Source organism: Peromyscus leucopus, chromosome 5 (assembly GCF_004664715.2).
Source record: "Peromyscus leucopus breed LL Stock chromosome 5, UCI_PerLeu_2.1, whole genome shotgun sequence".
NCBI classification, from domain to species: domain Eukaryota; kingdom Metazoa; phylum Chordata; class Mammalia; order Rodentia; family Cricetidae; genus Peromyscus; species Peromyscus leucopus.
The window spans coordinates 125,656,774-125,675,403 of record NC_051067.1 but is presented as its reverse complement, the minus strand read 5'-3'; the positions used below and the strand labels follow the sequence as shown (position 1 = coordinate 125,675,403).

Here is an 18,630-nt window from a genome sequence, read left to right as displayed (position 1 = left end):
ATTGACTGACTGCTGTGTGCTATTTAGGCACTGGGAACCTAAGTTGGGTTCTTTGCAAGAACACCAAGGCCTTTTAATTTCTGATCCAGCTTTCCAGTTGAACTTCCAATAAACATTGCCTTGTAGAACTGTGAGTATGCTCCCTGACTGGGCCTGGTTGTTAATGTCCAAGGGGAATCTCCTCCCCCCTTTTTTTTAATGTTGCACTCATAATGGCAGCATGATCATGGCTCAGGACTGCCTGAACCATTCAGTGTTTGTGTTCAGAGTCTTTCTTCGTTTGGGATTTCATTCACAGGTTTTCTGGGCTTTGGATTTGGTGCACTTTGGCTGTGTTGACTATGGTTTTGTTGCACTTTGTAGCATGTGTAGTAAGGATATTCTGAAACCCTGTCTTGTGGAAGTTGTAGTGTTTTTTAAAGGTGGTTTTTGAGACCTTTCCTGTTTTCGAGAGTATTTATCTTTTTAACCTGATGTCGCTGCTAATTGGTTGAGTTTGCAAGATACTTTATATGTTGGTTTCTTACTTATGAAACAGGTTTATCGGCTTCTTCATTTGTCTGCCCCACCTATACTGAACCTTGCTGTTCTTTTTGTTTTTTGAGACCTGGTTTCTGTGTTACAGGTCTAGCTGTTCTGGTACTCAGTTTGTAGACCAGGCTGGCCTCTGCCTCCTGAGAGCTGAAATTAAAGGCACCTGTCACCACTGCCTGGTGAACCTTGCTGTTCTTAAGCAGTAGGCTTCTCCAAGAAGTGTTGTTATCTGCTGTGTGAGTTCAGACTCATATTCACAGACTAACTCCCTCAATATATCCAAGAAGGAGTTTCCACTTCTTAATCTTAGCCTTGGTAATTGGTCTGATTTGTAGTCTTTGGTGTTTCATTCTAGTTTTCTCAAATAGAAGTATAGATCTCTTTGTCAGTGCACACTCTTTGAAACATTTCACCTGAAAAGTAAAAAACATTCAAATGTTGTGTGGTTTGCATCCCTGCAAATACTAAATTAATGTCATTTTAAGGCACTTTGCCTCAGTGCCATCTGACTTGGTAGTGTTAGATCTTCCTGGGTGCTGCCCAGTGGGTTACATCATAGAAGCTGGGGGGGTTGAGGCTGTAGCACTTACCCTGGAACATGGCTCACAGTTGAGAAGAAGACTCTTTACATGGGGAAGAACCCCATGATGTCTTTCTTTGTTGCTCAGGCTAGTCTTAAACTTGAGGTTTTTTTCCTTCCTTCTCCTGGATGTTACAATTAGAAATGTATGCTATCATGCTGGGCTGCCACATCCCTTTTTAACATGGTTCCTTCATTTGACACCTCTCACTTCTCTGGGGAACCTTGACACTTTACTCTTTGTCAGCCCTCTACTTCTTTCAGGCTAATGGTGTTTTATTCTCTCATATACTGCTGGGCCTGTTTGTTCCAAATAGTTGTAAACTATAAACAAATAAGAACCAACATTTTGGCTCTTATTGGAAACTTGAGGGGGTGGTCTGTGGCAAAAAGTATTTGTGGTTATCTAGAACTGTTATTAGAGCTAGGAATGAGTAATGAATTCTTATTCTTTTCATCCTATCAGAATCAGTTAAAATATTTGCCCAGTCTCAAATATAAATATTTGCCCAGTCTCAAATATCTTACCGTGTCTTACTTAGGTTAAGAGTTAATGTTTACAGCTGGCCATATGATGGTGCATGCTTGTAATTCTAGCATTTAAGAAACAGAGGAAAGGGGATCAGTAGTTCAAGGTCAGAGAACCAACCTCATCCCCTCCCCAACAAAGACAACACACAGACCCACACACACACCAGTAGTTTATGGTTAAATATAAATTAATGCCTCCAATATAACCTCAGTCTTTCTACAAAGAGCTGACTAAAGTAAAATGTAGGTATCTAGGCATTACTTTGTTTTGTTGGAAGGGCAAATCTTTCGTGCAATGAACCAAAGAGATCTGTTTTCTAAAAATTGTATTTACTCATTCATTACCTTAGAAAAATTGATGCTTGATTATTACTAAAACTGTTTGTGGGCCTTGAACAAAACAGTCATATCATAACTTGCACAAGCAGTCATAAGTGTATATGCCCCTATAGTCTGGAAACCAGATGCCCAAAAGCAAAGTGTGGGACTTGGAATTCTAGGGTAATATGCTCTAGGGCTCTAGGTCTTTTTCGAGCTTCTGAAAGTTGGTAGCAGTCTTTGTTCCTTGACTTATTTATAACTTTCTGTATCCCTCTCCAGTCTCTGCATCTGTCTGTATTTGGCTTTCTCCTATCTGTATGCAAAATTTTTGTTGATAAGGAAACCAGCCACACTGGGTTTAGAGTTCACTCTCATGATCTCATCTCTGTTTGAATTCACCTAAAAGGATCTGTTTCCAAATAGCCACATGCTAGATTTCCATTGGCTACATAGTTTGACTTGTCATATCAGCAAATAAAATGCAGTGTAAAAAAGAAAGAAGGAGTCTCACTTCTCTATTTCTGTGGCAAAAGTCGTCTTATAAAAAGAAGCATTTAATTTGGAGCTCAGAGTTCCAGAGGGTTAGTCCATGTTGGGGAGCATGGCAGCAGGCAGGCATGGTATTGGAGCAGTAGCTGAGAGCTTACATTTGATCCACAAGTGGGGGATGGGGAGTTGGGAGGTGGCCCACTAAATGGGAATGACTTGGGCATTTGAAACCTCAGATTACCCCTAGTGACACACCTGACCTCCTACAACAAAGCCACACATCCTAATTCTTCCCAAATAGTTCCACCAGCTGGGTATGAAACATTCAAATATACGAGCCAATGGGAGCCATTCAGTTGATTGCAAATGTGGCTCAGTTTATGGAGAGCTTGCTCAGCATGCACAAAGCCCTGAGTTCTGTGCTTTGCTCCCCTACTCCCACCCCAAAGATAGAGTCAAGAAGATGAGTTTACAGATCATCGTTGTTTTACATCACTAGTTCGTGGCTGGTTTGAGACCCTGTCTCAAACAAAACGAAATATTGTGAGATAGTCTCAGCAGGTAAAGGTGCCTGCTGTCAAGCCTGACACAATGGTGGCAGGGAAAAACCTGATTTCTTAATGTTGTCCTCTGACCATCACATGTGTGCCTCAACTATGCATACGCGCACACACACAGGGAAGAGAGAGGGGAAAAAAACATGTGTATTACCTCCCAAAATAAATCAAACATTTAAATAAATTAGAAATTTTGAATATTTTGTTTACTTTTTATAAAACAAGGATTACATTGTATATGAAGCTTTATATTTTGCATTTACCTGGGACTATTGGCGTGTCACACTGTGCCCTTAATCTGTATTTTCGTTTTCCGACGCCAGGGAGAGAACACAGGAACTTGGACAAATGAGACAAATGTTCCATTACTTAGCTACATACACCCCAGGCACACATGTTATTAATACTGATTTTGGGGGGCAGTTATGTCTCACCATGTAGCTCATGCTAAACTTGAACTTTTGCTTTAGCCTCCTGAGTGCTGGAATTACAGGAGTGCTTTAGTGCCCAGCTCCTCAAATATGGTAATCATTGTCTATAGAGAGTTATAAAATAACTAATAAATCTTGTTTGTTACGGCATTTTGTAGAGTAGGAAACGTATTCACTTGTCATTGGGCATCATTTTTCAGTTTAGAATATGCTTAGGTTGTTGAAGTCAATGCTGGGGTTGAGTAGGGCTTCTCTCTCTCTCTCTCTCTCTCTCTCTCTCTCTCTCTCTCTCTCTCTCTCTCTCTCTCTCTCTCTCTCTCTCTCTCTCTCTCTCTCTCGTGAACCTTAGGGGTTAAGAATCCAATAATAAATATTGGTATGGTGAGAGTACAAGGGTGTCCCAAGATGGGGGTATGGGTGGTATGTTGAAACTGGATTGCAAGGTGATGGGGAAATCAAGTCTTGAGGAACTTGTGCTTTAGATGACCAGGTGCTGTTTTGTTATGTAAACAGAACGTTGGGACAAAATGAACTGTTTTTCATTGCCTTCAGGTGTTGGCCTAATGTAGTGATTCTTGTGGATTTAAACTCTGCCCTAGATATACTTCGTATTGTGGCTGAATGACCACTTAAATTTCTCTTTTCTTTTCTTTTCTTTTCTTTTCTTTTCTTTTCTTTTCTTTTCTTTTCTTTTCTTTTCTTTTCTTTTCTTTTCTTTTCTTTTCTTTTCTTTTCTCTTTTCTTTTCTTTTCCTTTCCTTTCCTTTTTTCCTTTTTCCTTTTCCCTTTCCTTTCCTTTTTCCTTTCCTTTTTCCTTTTTCCTTTCCTCTCCTCTCCTCTCCTCTCCTCTCCTCTCCTCTCCTCTCCTCTCCTCTCCTCTCCTCTCCTCTCCTCTCCCTCTCCCTCTCCCTCTCCCTCTCCCTCTCCCTCTCCTCTCCTCTCCTCTCCTCTCCCCTCCCCTCCCCTCCCCTCCCCTCCCCTCCCCTCCCCTCCCTCCCCTCCCCTCCTCTCCTCTCCTCCCTCTCCTCTCCTCCCTCTCCGTCTTCCTCTCCCTCTCCCTCTCCGTCTTCCCCCCCCTCTCCCCCTCTCTCCCCTCTCCCCCCTCTCTCCCCTTTCCCCTCTCCCTCTCCCCCCTCTCTCCCCTTTCCCCTCTCCCTCTCCCCCTCTCCCCCCTCTCCCCCCTCTCTCCCCTTTCCCCTCTCCCCTCTCCCCTCTCCCCTCTCCCCTCTCCCCTCTCCCCTCTCCCCTCTCCCCTCTCCCCTCTCCCCTCTCCCCTCTCCCCTCTCCCCTCTCCCCTCTCCCCTCTCCCCTCTCCCCTCTCCCCTCTCCCCTCTCCCTCTCCCTCTCCCCTCTCCCTCTCCCCTCCTCCTCTCCTCTCCTCTTTCCTCTCCTCTTTCCTTTCCTCGGGCCTCTGTAAGAACAAGTGTTTTTTAACTGCTGAACTCTATAGCCCCCAGGACAACCACTTTTTAAAACCTAAACTATGCCTGGAGATAGAGCCTTGTGATAGCAATTGTTACCAGGTGGTAGGCCCTGGGTTTGAACCATATCACTTAAAAAAGACAAGTTTATTTTAAAAATAAAATGACTTAAGGTTTCCAGAAGAAGTGAGCATAAAGGACAAAGTTACACACACAGCCTCTGCATATCAATGTTGTATACCAGAGTAGTCCATCTGTTACCACCAAGGAATGCTCACAACACATGATTATAACAGAGTTCAGGCTTTTCTTTACACAGGGACTCACCCTGTGAGTTCTGGGTTCTCTGTTTTCTATGGATTTGACAAAACATAATGACATATACATCTACCTTTACAGCAGTGGTTCTCAACCTGTGGGTTGAAACCTCTATGGAGTTGTTGAACAAACCTTTCAGAGGGGTCACCTAAGAGTATCAAAAAACAGATATCTACATTATGGTTCATAACAGTAACTTTGTTATGAACTAGCAGCAAAAATAATTTTATGGTTAGAGGTTACCATAACATGAGGAACTATATTTAAGGTTGCAACATTAGGAAGATTGAGAGCCACTGCTTTATAGTATCATACAGACCAGTTTTACTGCTATAAATGCCATTCATGTTCTGTTTGACCCTGTCTCTGTGATAGCTATGGACCAATTTTACCTTGCAGTATGTCTTGAATTAGAATCCTACAGCATGTTACCACCACCCCTCTTCTTTTCACCCCTTCTTCTTTTCTCCTCTTCTCATCTCCTCTACTCCCTCCCTCCCCTCCCCTCCCCTCCCCTCCCCTCTACCTACCAGAGAGAGACAGGCAGACAGACAGACAGACAGGGTTTCTACATAGTCTTGCCTGACCTGGAACTCACTAAGTAGAACAGGTTGGCTTAGAACTCTCTGTCTTGCTTGCCTCTGCCTCCATAGTCATGGGATTAAAGGTGTGTACCACTATGCCTGACCTGCTTGTTACCTTTTTCTGATTGACTAATAGGCATTTAAGAATTGCCCATGTCTCTATGTGGCGTCAGAGTTAAATTCCTTTTAACAATGATATTCCACTATGTAGATATACTACCAATCTGCTACAGGTCTCTTTGTTCACAGAATATTTGGCTTCTTGACCCTTTTTTTGGGATTGCGGTGAGGTTCGAGGGTTTCTCTGTGTAGTTTTGGTGCCTGTCCTGGATCTCACTCTGTAGACCAGGCTGGCCTTGAACTCACAGAAATCCGCCTGGTTCTGCTTCCCAAGTGTTGGGATAAAAGTCATGTGCCACACCGCCCGGCTTCTTGACCCTTTTATTATTTATTTATTTATTTATTTATTTATTTATTTATTCATTTATTCATTCATTCATTCATTCATTCATTCATTCATTCATTCATTCATTCATCTATCTATTTACTTACTTATTTATTTACTTACTTATTTATTTATTTTGGTTTTTTGAGACAGGGTTTCTCTGCGTAGCTTTGCGCCTTTCCTGGAGCTCACTTGGTAGCCCAGGCTGGCCTCGAACTCACAGAGATCCGCCTGGCTCTGCCTCCCGAGTGCTGGGATTAAAGGCGTGCGCCACCACCGCCCGGCTACCCTTTTAAAACACTGTACATTTGTTGATAGATGAGATCAAGGTGGAGATGGTGTCTCAGGGGGTTTGGAGCTCTGGTCCAGATGCACAGCCAGCTGAGTAATATATGTGCATTCTCAGGTTGGGCTCCTTGCTTGTGACACCTTTCTTTGTCAGAAACTAGCAATACCTCACTTGGGTTTATATCATCAATAGTATATTGGTAGCATCACTGAATTTGTCCAGCATGTTTGAGAGAGAGAGAGAGAGAGAGAGAGAGAGAGAGAGAGAGAGAGAGAGAGAGAGAGAGAGATATTGATTGATTGATTGATTGTGTGTATACATACATATGTACTAACGACCTTCTGAATACTGGTATTACAAGTATATGCTACCATACCTTGCTCATTTCTGGTCATTTGTGATGGATGAATACTATACACAGATCTATATAACAGTACGCAATTGATGTGCAAAAGTTAGGTTGTAATCTGAAGTTACTATAATCCCATATAGAGTTTGGCCCTTGGATGAATTCTTGTGTCTTTGACCAGTTGGCAGAGACTTAGAGCAAGTTGCTCCCCCTAGGCTAGTATTATTATTAAGACCTCCAATCCTTTGTATAAGCGCGCCCTCCCCTCCCAAGGACACAAGAAGATAGGAAGTAGTGCCTTTTTGCTGTCTCTAAGGCCAGTTCTGCATGTGCCTTGCCAGATGCAAAGAGGTCCCTGCCATCCCTGCTCATGTTGAGGCCAGTGGGGTACCCTCTGTTGGTCTTACACACCTCTTAGTAAGTGTATATAAAAAGTTCATAAAAATTCTGTACTAATTTCATCTACAAACAGCTACAGTAAACCATTCATTGCCTGTTATATATAAGTAGGACATTTATGTTTAAAATAATTTTCCAAACAAAAAGTTAGTGATTAGAGTAAAATCTTAAAATTTTACAAATCCCACAATATGTGGAATTTGGGATTACTAGAAGACTGCTTTATTGTCACATCAGCTTTAGAGGTCAGTTTTGTTTGAAGTATACCAAAAAAGTACATTTGAAGAGTATTTTTAGTATAATTTTGGAAGTTTTCTGACAGATGTTGGTTCCCTGCTTGCATTTCAGGATTTGTCTTCTGGGTCTTACATGATGAGTATGGATGGGTTTTGTTGTTTGTGGGTTTTTTGTTTGGGTTTGGTTTTTGTTAGCCTTTTTTTTTTTTTTTTTTTTTTTTTAGACAATTTCTCTGTGTAATAGGTCTAGCTGTCCTGAAACTCACAGAAATCCACATGACTCTGCCCCCCCAAAGGTATATATCATGGATTGATACACATGGATCTTTCATCCTGTGCAGCACAGTGGTCTTATGGAATGAGGTTAGCAGAGTCAGTCACATATCACCATTTTTCTTTCTTGGGGGGTGGGTGGCTATCCCAGAAAAGTACCAGATGCTGCCTGTCCATTGTGGATAGTTTCCTAAACTCATTCTTTCCCAAAAGCTTTCATTTGAGTACATTAGACTGGCTGAGGGTTTCTGGAAGTAGTCATTTCCTGTTTGTTTTCCAGAAAGCCTCTACCAGTCCATATGCTCCAACATATGAAATTTCTACGCAGCCACTCTCTGATGGAAGTAGAGTATTTCCTGAGGAAAAAGAGGTCCTGCCAAAGTGATTCATGCATGTCAGGCAGTGTAGGTGTCCTGTAGAGAGATTTTTTGTGCATTCAGGAAAGACACTGGTTTATCACAGATTGTTTTTCATCCTCTCCCTTCTCTTTGCTCTCTCCTTCTCTTCCTCTTTTCTTCCCTTCTCCCTTCTTTTCAATGGGTCTTTTTATGCAGTTTGGGCTGCTATCAAATTGGCTATCTTTCAGTGGATTGGATTATCTGTTTTGGCATCACCCCAGTAAAAGTCTGTGTTGTTAATAAAAATTTCTCAAACTTGTAGATTATCTGGATGAACTTGGAAGGCTCCCTAAGGATCCTTGGACCCACACTTTGAAGACAGTTGTATTGAGTTGAGCAGTCTGTATGCTTGTTGACAATCTTGTAAAAATTCCACACCCAGGTTATCCAGATGGGCTCAGCAGGTAAGGAAGGCTCTTGCCACCAAGTCTGAAGACCAAAGGTCAATTCCCCAAACCCACATGGTGGAAGTTAAGTGCTAATACCCAAAAGTTGTCCTCTAATCTCCACAAGTGTGCACCATGGCTTGTATGTTCACACAAACTTATTAATAAAAACTTCATGCCTTTATGAGATTCTATACCTGTTAACCTCTCTAGTGTATAGTGTATTTGCTTATCAGTGTGTGCAGCTTCAGCGGGCTCTCCATGCTGTGGGCCCCTGGTAGAGTTACCCCCTAGTAGTCTTCTGGTAGAACTGGTTTGTTTTTCAGTGTTCAGAGACTGACTGTACATGTCCTCAATTGTGTATTGACACTATAGTTACCTTTCCTTCCTCCCTTCCTCCCTTCCTCCCTTCTTCCCTCCCTCCATCCATCCATCCATCCATCCATCCATCCATCCATCCATCCATCCATCCATCCTGGTTTTGTTGCATACCAGTAGTAGACAGTGTCTACTACTGGTGTAGGGACTGTTCTTTTTTAAAATGAACTCTTCTCCCAGGACTATGGAGTCCATTCTGCTGGCATCCCATAGCCCTTTCCTATGTCTCATCCAATTTTCTTTGCTCACATAATTCTTCCTGTTTAGAAGATGCTTCAAAACAACTGCACTTCATTTTGTAGACTAGTGTTGGTATCCACTCGTGGCTTATTCTAGGTATTGCCCTATAGCTTAGTCTAGCATTTGTTTTAGTAATTTTGTCAAAAATTTCAGATAAAAATATCATCTAGATTTTAGTGTCTTAAAATGTAATGTTGCACATTTGCTGGCTGAGAGATTTTTTTTTTTTTAACTTAGGTTATTTTATATACATAGGTCTTGGGAGAAATTGTCACATGAGTTTCTCTTCTGACCTATGTGGGGGCTTGAGACTTTCTAAAGGTTCTGGATGGAACCTGTTGACATTAACTCAGAAGAACTATGGGCTTTAAAATATAGCCAAGTGGATTGGAGAAATGGCTCAGCAGTTTAGAGCACCCTACTGCTTTTGCAGAGGAACAAGTTTGGAATCTCAGCACCCACATAGTGTCTCAGAATCATGTGTAACTCCAGTTCCAGGGGATCAAACACCCTCTTCTGACCACCGTGGCACCAGGCACACCTGTGGTGCATATACATATATGCAGGCAAAATGCTCATGACATAAAATAAATGAATTTTGAAAAAAAAAATAGCTCAGGAAACTTATGTTGAACTCTTTTGGCCATGTATTATGTGAAAATAATGTACAATGTTATTTAAGCTTATTGTATATATAAGTGTTTTATTGTCAAGTATGACTGCCATAAATGAACTTGGTCTTTTCAGGCTTATTGTGACAAGAGGGAAAAAACATTTAATTCCTGTGTAAGAGTTGGCTTTTACTATATTAAAGAGATGTGTTAGGATTTCTGAGAGCTGTGCCAGACTTGGAGGATACCAGAGATTGATTTTCTCTCTCTCTCTCTCTCTCTCTCTCTCTCTCTCTCTCTCTCTCTCTCTCTCTCTCTCTCTCTCTCTCTCTCACACACACACACACACACACACACACACACACACACACACACACACACACACACCGTGACAGCTGAGTCCAATGTGGGATTGTAGTCTTTTTGTTTTGTTTTGTTTTTTATTTTTGAGACAGGGTTTCTCTGGGTAGCCCTGGCTGTCCTGGAACTTGCTCTATAGACTAGGCTGACCTCAAACTCAGAGATCTGCTTTCCCCTGCCTTCCAAGTGCTGGGATTAAAGCTTTAAAATAAAGCAGGTGTCATTAAAGAACAGAGAACAGGTCAGAGAGCTCCTGTTGTTTGCATTCAACACCCCACCCCCTAAATTGACCCTTTGATTTACTTGGATTAAATGGTACTGTCGCTGCAAAGTAGCCTTACTCTAGTCTTACTTTGCACAAAGGTTACTGTTTGGTGAAATCTCTAAAAAGGTGCCAAGTAGTATTCCTGTGTATTGTCCATGTGGTTGGGAGCTAATTCATCAAAAGCTATGGTTCTGGAACCCTTTTTCTTTTTTGTTTTCCCAAGACAGTCTTTCTTGGCATACTTCAAATTCAGAATTTTCCAGCTCTACCCACAGTGCTGGGATCACAGACATAGCTACTGGAATACACTTTGATGGTTTTATTTTATTTCTTTTTTTACTTCTCAGGATTAATTAGTCCCTACTACAAGAATTTTCTTTGTGAAATTTTGTGGCGACATGCCTTTTGAAGTTTACTTATTCCTATCATAATGGTAATTTTTGTTTGTTTTTTTTTGAGACAGGGTTTCTTTGTGTATCCCTGGCTGTCCTGGAACTCACTCTGTAGTGTAGGCTGGCCTTGAACTCCAGAGTCACCTGCATTTTGCCCGTGGCCCCCTCCCCCCAAATGATGGGATAAAGTCATGTGTCACCACTGCCTGGCTGGTGATTCTTTCTATGGATGTAGCTTAGCAGGAAGACCACTGGCCTGGCATACCAGAGGTCCTGGATTTAATTCATAGCACTGCCTGAAATGGGGTGATGGAGGCATATAGACCTGTAATGTAATCCCAGGCACTCTAGAGGTAGAAAATGGAGGATCAGAACTTCAGTTTTAATACTTGGCCTCAGTCAATTTGAGACCCACCAGGGCTGCAAAGAGACCCTTTCTTCAAACAACAAAAGAAGGAATAAAGTTAGATAATGGTTATTCTCATTTTTTTTTAAATCTATTTCCTCCCATTTGTAAGCATTTATTATCTATGATGTACAAAGTGCTGCATATAATTCTGTTAGGTATCTTCAATAAAGGACAAGAGGTCTATTTAGAATGCCCCCTACTTCGTATCATGGGAATGTTGCCTCTCTTTTAATCCTTGGAGATCCCCTGAGGTAAGCATTACCATACTTACATAAGGAAGAGAAAACACAAGTTTAGTAGGGAACTTCTCAAAGTTTGGAAGATATATTCTGCCCTTCAGATATGTAGATATAGCAATAATGTATCAACTTCCCTGAGTCAGTCAAGGCTCTCATAGGAGGAGGTATGGGATGAGGAACAGATCTGGGCTTGTGGAAGGCTCCACCAATGAGTAGCACCTGGGTGGATTTTGTATTGTTTATTATAGGTAAAGTTTGAAGACATAGCCATAGAGTAGAAAAGGAATTTTGGGTTAAGGAAACAGAGGACTGACTGAAGGTTGTTGACTGGATTGCCTTAGATGTAGATTAGCTCATAAGGATGGCGGTCACACAGTACTTCCTTGCCTATATTATGGAATAGGTTAAAATCTTTGTCCTTCCCCTTCTCCAGTGTGGGATTTTCTATGTGGATAGGAGGTACAGTTTCTGGGCTTTTGGATAACCTATGGGAGGGCACCTATGAACTTGTTCTCCGCTGGATCAGCTGTGTCACACTTGTGCATTATTAGCAGCTAAAGTCCTCCAGTTTCAGGTAGGGCAGGTGTGGTTCTGACCTGCCTTGTAGTAAGTGCTAGAGCTGTCTCCTCAGTGTGCAGTTTAGAGGGGTGGTGTGATGTTGCTTTGAGCCCAGTGATCCTTCCTGAGTGTTCATCTCTCTGACAGAGCCAGTGTTTTGTTCATCTCACAGTGTCATTTTCATCTCTCAGGTTCATTTCAGTCCATTTTGTTCTTCATATCCTTTTATGTTTCTAGTTATGTTTTGAATATGGGCATGGAATTATAGTGCTCAAGATCACGTCTACTAATTTTGACATTTGTGTCAGCTCAGGACTGTTTTCACACCCCACCTCCCTTAGAGGTTTGTTTGTTTGTATTATGTGTCTCCACCCCCCACCCCCCATCCCCCAGACTAGAGTTTCTCTGTATAGCTTTGGAGCCTTTTCTGAAACTCTGTAGCCCAGGATGGCCTGGAACTAACAGAGATCCACCTGCCTCTGCCTCCCAAGTGCTGGGATTAAAGGTATGCTGCACCACCACCACCACCACCGGGCTGTACTGTTTAGTTTTTGTTTAAACATGCCTGGTAATTTGTAAAAATATACTTTCTATTTCTGAAAAACATAGATTTAGAGAAAAAATTCCATAAATTGCAGAATTCTTATATAATTCTCACCTATCTTTCTGTAATTGCTACCATCTTATATGCTACCTGGTCTGAACTAAGGAACCAGCATTGACACAATAGTGTTAACTGTAACTTTTTATTTTTTATTTTTTTTTTTGGTTTTGTTTTCGATACAGGGTTTCTCTGTGTAGCTTTGTGCCTTTCCTGGATCTCACTCTGTAGACCAGCCTGGCCTCCAACTCACAAAGATCCGCCCACCTCTGCCTCCCAAGTGCTGGGATTAAAGGTGTGCGCCACCACCGCCCAGCAACTTTTTATCTTTTTGTTTTCAAAAAAAAAATATGGACTGCTTCACGAATTTGCGTGTCATCCTTGCACAGGGGCTATGCTAATCTTCTCTATATCGTTCCAGTTTTAGAATATGTGCTGCCGAAGCGAGCACAACTGTGACTTTTTAGATCTCAGGCTTTACCTAATGCCCCCTTTCTGCCATAGGCCCACATCTGGTATACCTCATCACATTTATTTCTTCCTTTGCAATCCCCCCTCCCTTCCCTTCTTACTATGGACCTGCTAATCTCTGAGGTTCAATTTTTGTATCTTAGTAGGGTGTGACGGTGGGTGTATTGTTCTGATTTCAGTTCTATTTTGATACCTAGGTGACTGCTTGACTCATTATCTTGATCTTATTGGTTCAGAATAACCTCACGGCAAGTGGCTGCTTTCATAGAAGAGGAAAATATGTTCCCTGACAAGTCTAGCTTCTTTTCAAGGGATGTTTGGACCTGTGTTCCCCGTAAATAGAAACAGCCTTGAGCTCTGTAGTCCTGTTGTGGATGACACCTTGGGCCTCACAGACAAACTGGGTTTTGTTGAGCCAGAATGAGGCTTGTAGGAACACCTGCTGGAAAGGTTGTCTTTCCAATGTGTACTTTCTCTTAGGAAATGTGTTCTCTCTCTCTCTCTCTTTCTCTCTCCCTCCCTCCCTCCCCCCCCCTCTCTCCCTCCTCTCCCCTCTCCTCTCTCCCCTCCCCCCTCTCCCCTTTCCCCTGCCTGTCTGTCTTTTGAGACAGGGTTTCTCTGTGTAGCTTTGGTGCCTGTCCTGAATCTCAGTCTGTAGACCAGGCTGGCCTTGAACTCACAGAGATCCACCTGCCTCTGCCTCCTAAGTGCTGGGATTAAAGGCATGAGCCACCACCACCTGGCTCATTATTCTCTTTTTTTTTTTTTTAGATTATTTTTTTTAAAGTTTATTTGTAATGTATACAGTGTTCTGCCTGCATGTATGCCTGCACTCCAGAAGAGGGCATCTGATCTCATTATGGATGGTTGAGAGCCACCATGTGGTTGCTGGGAATTGAACTCAGGACCTCTGGAAGAGCAGTTGGTGCTCTTAACCTCTGAGCCATCTCTCCAGCCCTCATTATTCTCTTTTATGAGGGTAATTGAGGGTGAAAATGGAAGAGGCCGTTGAAAGGGTATATTTTAGATTTCTGTATCTTCTATTCTCTTGACTTTGGGGAGTGCTGAGTAGACACTATGAAGAGTCTCTGAGGACTCTAGTAAATGAAGTGGGTTGAGGAGATGTCTGGTTTGACCTCAGTAGAAGCTGCTTGAGGAACGGACCATGGAGTCTGTTCTCTGGGGCCCAGACCTGTTGTCCACCTGGTACTATTTGGCTTTAATTCCTGGTGCTTCCTACCTCGTGTACCTGAACTCTATACTGTACTGTAGTCTCAGACCTCCCTGACCTTCCTGGCTGTGCTTGTTCTTTCTGACCTGCTGAATTCCCCTTCTTTGTCTGCAGATACGTATAGAACAAATGGTGACACACAGAGCTAGCCTGTTTGAATAGTGGTTCCAACATGGTGGTAGGATTTGTCGACAGAGCTTGTGCAAGTCCTTTCTCCATGTGTTCCCTCTGAACTAGGCAGAAAGAGGCTGGCCTCAAATTCAGATGCCTGCTTCCTTGTTTCCCAAGTGCTGGGGTAAAGGTTTGTTCTGCTGTGCTTGGCCTTGACTAGCTTTTTTTATTGTTGAGTTAGGTCTGACTTGTCATACTGGAGCTCTTTGCACAGAAGCCCTAAGTGTATGAGTGCTGCATTCAGAGTGTCTCTTCCCCCACACTCCTTTTTCCAATGATAGATCCGAAGCCAGGCTAGGCAAGTAAACTCTACCACCGAGCCATTACTCACTTCCTTTTTGGGTTGTTTGTTACCTTTAAGTCTTGAGCAGCAGGACCTCTTAAAAATCTGGGAAGCATATGTGCATGTTCTGTTCCATGGCTTCAGTTGTCCCTATGTTTTTAAAAACATAGGTGTGTAGGTTTCATAATCTTTGAGTTTATACCTTCTGCGAACCCTAGCCCTAGTGATTGATAGTCATGTAGCCAGACTATGTCAGCTTATTGAGACTTGTTCTCCTTACTGTTGCTGGAGGGCTTCTCTCCAGGTTCCACCAAGCCCCGCAGTCCCACAATCCACGTATAAAATAATCACTCAGACGCTTATATTACTTATAAACTGTATGGCCGTGGCAGGCTTCTTGTTAACTGTTCTTATATCTTAAATTAACCCATTTCTATAAATCTATACCTTGCCACGTGGCTGGTGGCTTACAGGCGTCTTTACATGTTGTTTGTCCTGGCGATGTCTGCATTGTCTCCCCTCCTTCTTCCTGTTTCCCCAATCTCCTCTCTCCTTGTCCCGCCTATACTTCCTGTCTGGTCACTGGCCATCAGTGTTTTATTTATATAGAGCGATATCCACAGCACCTTACATTGCTTTTCCTTCTGGGAAAGCAAGCATTTGTCAGGCTCCACAATTTCTAGATGTCCTGCAGATTGCTCGTCTCCCCTTGGTTTTTGTCTTTCGTCAAAGATTTGTTTGATCTCATTGCAAAGATACAGATTTCACAGGCCAGGCACCTCCCTCTGTTGTGCAGTGTGATGCCCACAGCTCCTCGTGGGGACCTGTTGTCATTCTCTTATTGTTGTAGCTGTGCTTCTTTGAGTTATATTCTAGAATACCTCGTTTCCAGAACAACTGAAGCCTCGTGAGTACTAAGGATCAAAGGAGTTAAAAATGGCATCATTGTTTTGCAAGAGAGTATGTGTAAGAAATAATAGCTTTCCTCAGTGAATTTCTTAGTAGAGGCAGAAGCTTTATATATACTCATTTGGGTTTGAATAGAAACCTTAGTGGTTTGGAGACACAAAAAATTGTGTTATGCAAATGGTAAATTTCTATAGACTGTTGTTTCTAAGACTTCATTATTTAACTGTTTTTAGACTAACCATATTTCCTGGGAAATTACTGAGTGTATTCTTCTTGGAAAAAATTAGAACATTAAAGATGCAGCTTGTGTTTCCCTCTGCTATCAGTATGGATTGCATTTCCCATATCCATCCAGATTCCAATCACCTCTAGTATAGCACCTTTGTATGGATTAGATAGGTCCAGATTTTTGTTAGCTGGTACTTTAAATTTCCTCTAGTTTTGTGTCTTGTTTGAGTGTCAACTATTCAGTTGGATAGAGTCCAGTTTTATTAACAAGACATACATTCTCTGTAACATCTTGAGTAAAAGTAGTAAAATATGATATGAAAACAAAGGAATGCAGTTAAGTAAATCTTTATTTACAAAACCAGATGGTGGGGTTGGAGTGATGGCTCAGTGGTTAAGAACACCTTTTCTGTTTCCAGGACCCACCATTGTGTGGATCATAACCATCTGTGGGTTCAATGCTGCCTTCTGACCTCCTCTGGCATCAGGCACCATGTGGTCCATACACATACATGCAGGCAAAGCATAAAATGTTAATGCTTAACTTTATGTGTACATAAAATAGCATTTTATGCTTTGCCTGCGTGTTTGTGTATGCACCAAATGCCAGGCGACCTGGCGTATGCCTTTAATCCCAGCACTCGGGAGGCAGAGCCAGGCGGATTTCTGAGTTTAAGGCCAACCTGAACGAGATCCAGGACAGGCACCAAAACTACACAGAGAAACCCTCAAAAAACAAAACAAAAAAGTTAAGTAAATCTTTTAAAAAAATGATACAGATTGCTGACCCCTTCTGACCTTATATGTGAAGAGAACTGCAAAGATCAGTAAGCAGAAAATTTAGTGGATTTCTATTAAAACAGTCCAGTATTAATGTAGTTTTTGTTTTAAATAATGTCATGAATAAGTTATTTAGAATTTTTCTTTGGCAGCACCTGTTTTTCTTGCCATCCACTTACATTTAAGTATTTCCCCAATTCTTATTTGGAGGAATCTGGATAAAAGACTTCTAACAACCTGACTGTTTCCAAAGCAAGAAAACTCAGAGAATGTTGACAGTGAAGGAGGGCATGCACTAGTAATAGTAAGTAGGACAGAGGAGGTGGAGACAGGAAGTAGGTGTGTTTGAGGGGTGGTAGCAGAAAGGCTGAGAAAGTAACAGTGTTGATAGGAGGTCTGGTAAGGAAGTAAGGCCATATCTTGGGTCCTAGTAGAGAAAGGCAGGAATAGGCCCCATCTTGACATTTTTCTGCTATAGGATGAGGAGATGGAGTCTTAGTGGGGGGAAATGAGCACTTCTTTTGCTGATGAATTTAAAGTCGGAGATGAAGCTGACTTATCCTGCATGACAGCCCCACTCTGATACTGTAGCATGCATTATTTGTTTAGACTCAGATCCCCTTTTTGTGTCTTGGAGGTTAGTTTTTAAGACAGATGTGATCACAGCAACTCTAATCATAAGTGACTTTTAGCAGTCACTCAGGCCAGCCTCACAATCCGCACATATCATACATGTTACATGTTACTGGGGTAGTATTGGGTAGCTTCAAAAGCTGTATGAGTGAGTGTGCTCATAACAAGGCTGTGTTCTCATGACATTCCCATCGTCTTGGCTATACAATGTTATGTCACACAGGCTTGATTTTGTGAAACAAAGCAGCTGATGGGCATGGATGGAGAAAATAACTTGATGTCCATCTTGTCACTTGTTCATATTTTCTCTCTCAAAGAGTTGGTTTCTAGTAACCCTGAAGCTATAGTTAACTTTATCTCTTCAAACACCTGCTCTGCAGTGCCCCTCCTCTCCCCTCTACTCCCCTCCCCTCCCCTTCCCTGCTCTGACCTGACCTGACCTGTCACCAGGGTCTTGTTATGCAGCTCAGGTTGAACTGGAACTCAGCAGTCATCCTGAGTGCCGGGATCAGAGGCATGCACCATGATGCCTGAGAGTCTCACTTTTGCAGTGGCCAGGGCAGCTCTGGTCTCTGGGAGCTGTTGCTGTGCACTGTAGTATCAGTGCTGGGGTTAGATCACACAGTTAGATGGTCATGACAATGCTTATATTATTACAAGTTCTTTTACTTACTTACTGTCTTTGGAATTAACCTCCTTGAAGGGACAGTAACATGGAACTATGAAGGATAAACTAGTCCAGCCTCCAGTGTTGATTTGGTTGGTATTGTCGTCAAGGCCCCCCCCCCCCCGTTATTTTAGAAATCTGTTTTGTTGTTCAATACCATTATTAAAGTGTCTCATGATCTTGAGAAAGTTACTGAACTTGGTTGTGTGGCATGATCTTTCAAGACTTTTCCATTACTTTCATTCTTAGAGGGTCATTTTCTAAAAAGGGTTTTAGATGTAATACTACTGATCTGAAATAAGAGAAAAGTATTTTGTTTTTAAAAGTTGACAAATAATAGAGGAAGACTAAATCAAGATAATTTGACAGTAGTTTTCTTAGAATATTTACTGGATTTCTCTGCCACACCTCCCTCAATTGTTTGTATGTATTGGAGTATGCATACAACTTGTTTGCATTCTACAAGTATACTTTTTGAAGTAGACAGAATCATTTAGGAAAACTAGTAAGATTCAATGAAGAATTGTTCATAGGGAGCAGTGAGTTGCAAAATCTCTTTAAGATCGAAGTTTAAATTTTGCTGTAGCCTTCCTTTTAGGACATTTTGAAATATCTGCAAACTGAGAAATTAATGTGTTCTGTGGTATGTCCAGTTTCAGCAGTA

The 18,630-nt window shown here is 41.9% G+C and overlaps 1 protein-coding gene and 1 non-coding gene across 7 annotated transcripts in view; one reads left to right on the top strand and one right to left on the bottom strand.

Moving 5' to 3' along the window:
* The window catches only part of Ankrd11 (ankyrin repeat domain 11), a 196,376-nt gene that overhangs the window by 84,644 nt on the left and 93,102 nt on the right, over positions 1-18,630 (top strand). For 2 of the 6 annotated variants that reach the window (XM_037206338.1, XM_037206337.1), the window contains exon 3: positions 8,417-8,558. The exons of the other annotated variants lie outside the window; for them this stretch is intronic. The gene's annotated coding sequence lies outside the window, so the exon portion shown is untranslated. The remainder of the gene's footprint in view (positions 1-8,416; positions 8,559-18,630) is intronic. 6 annotated transcript variants of the gene reach the window in all.
* On the bottom strand, positions 12,938-13,044 carry LOC114701007. The gene has a single exon (XR_003735754.1). It is a non-coding gene; the product is annotated as a U6 spliceosomal RNA (small nuclear RNA).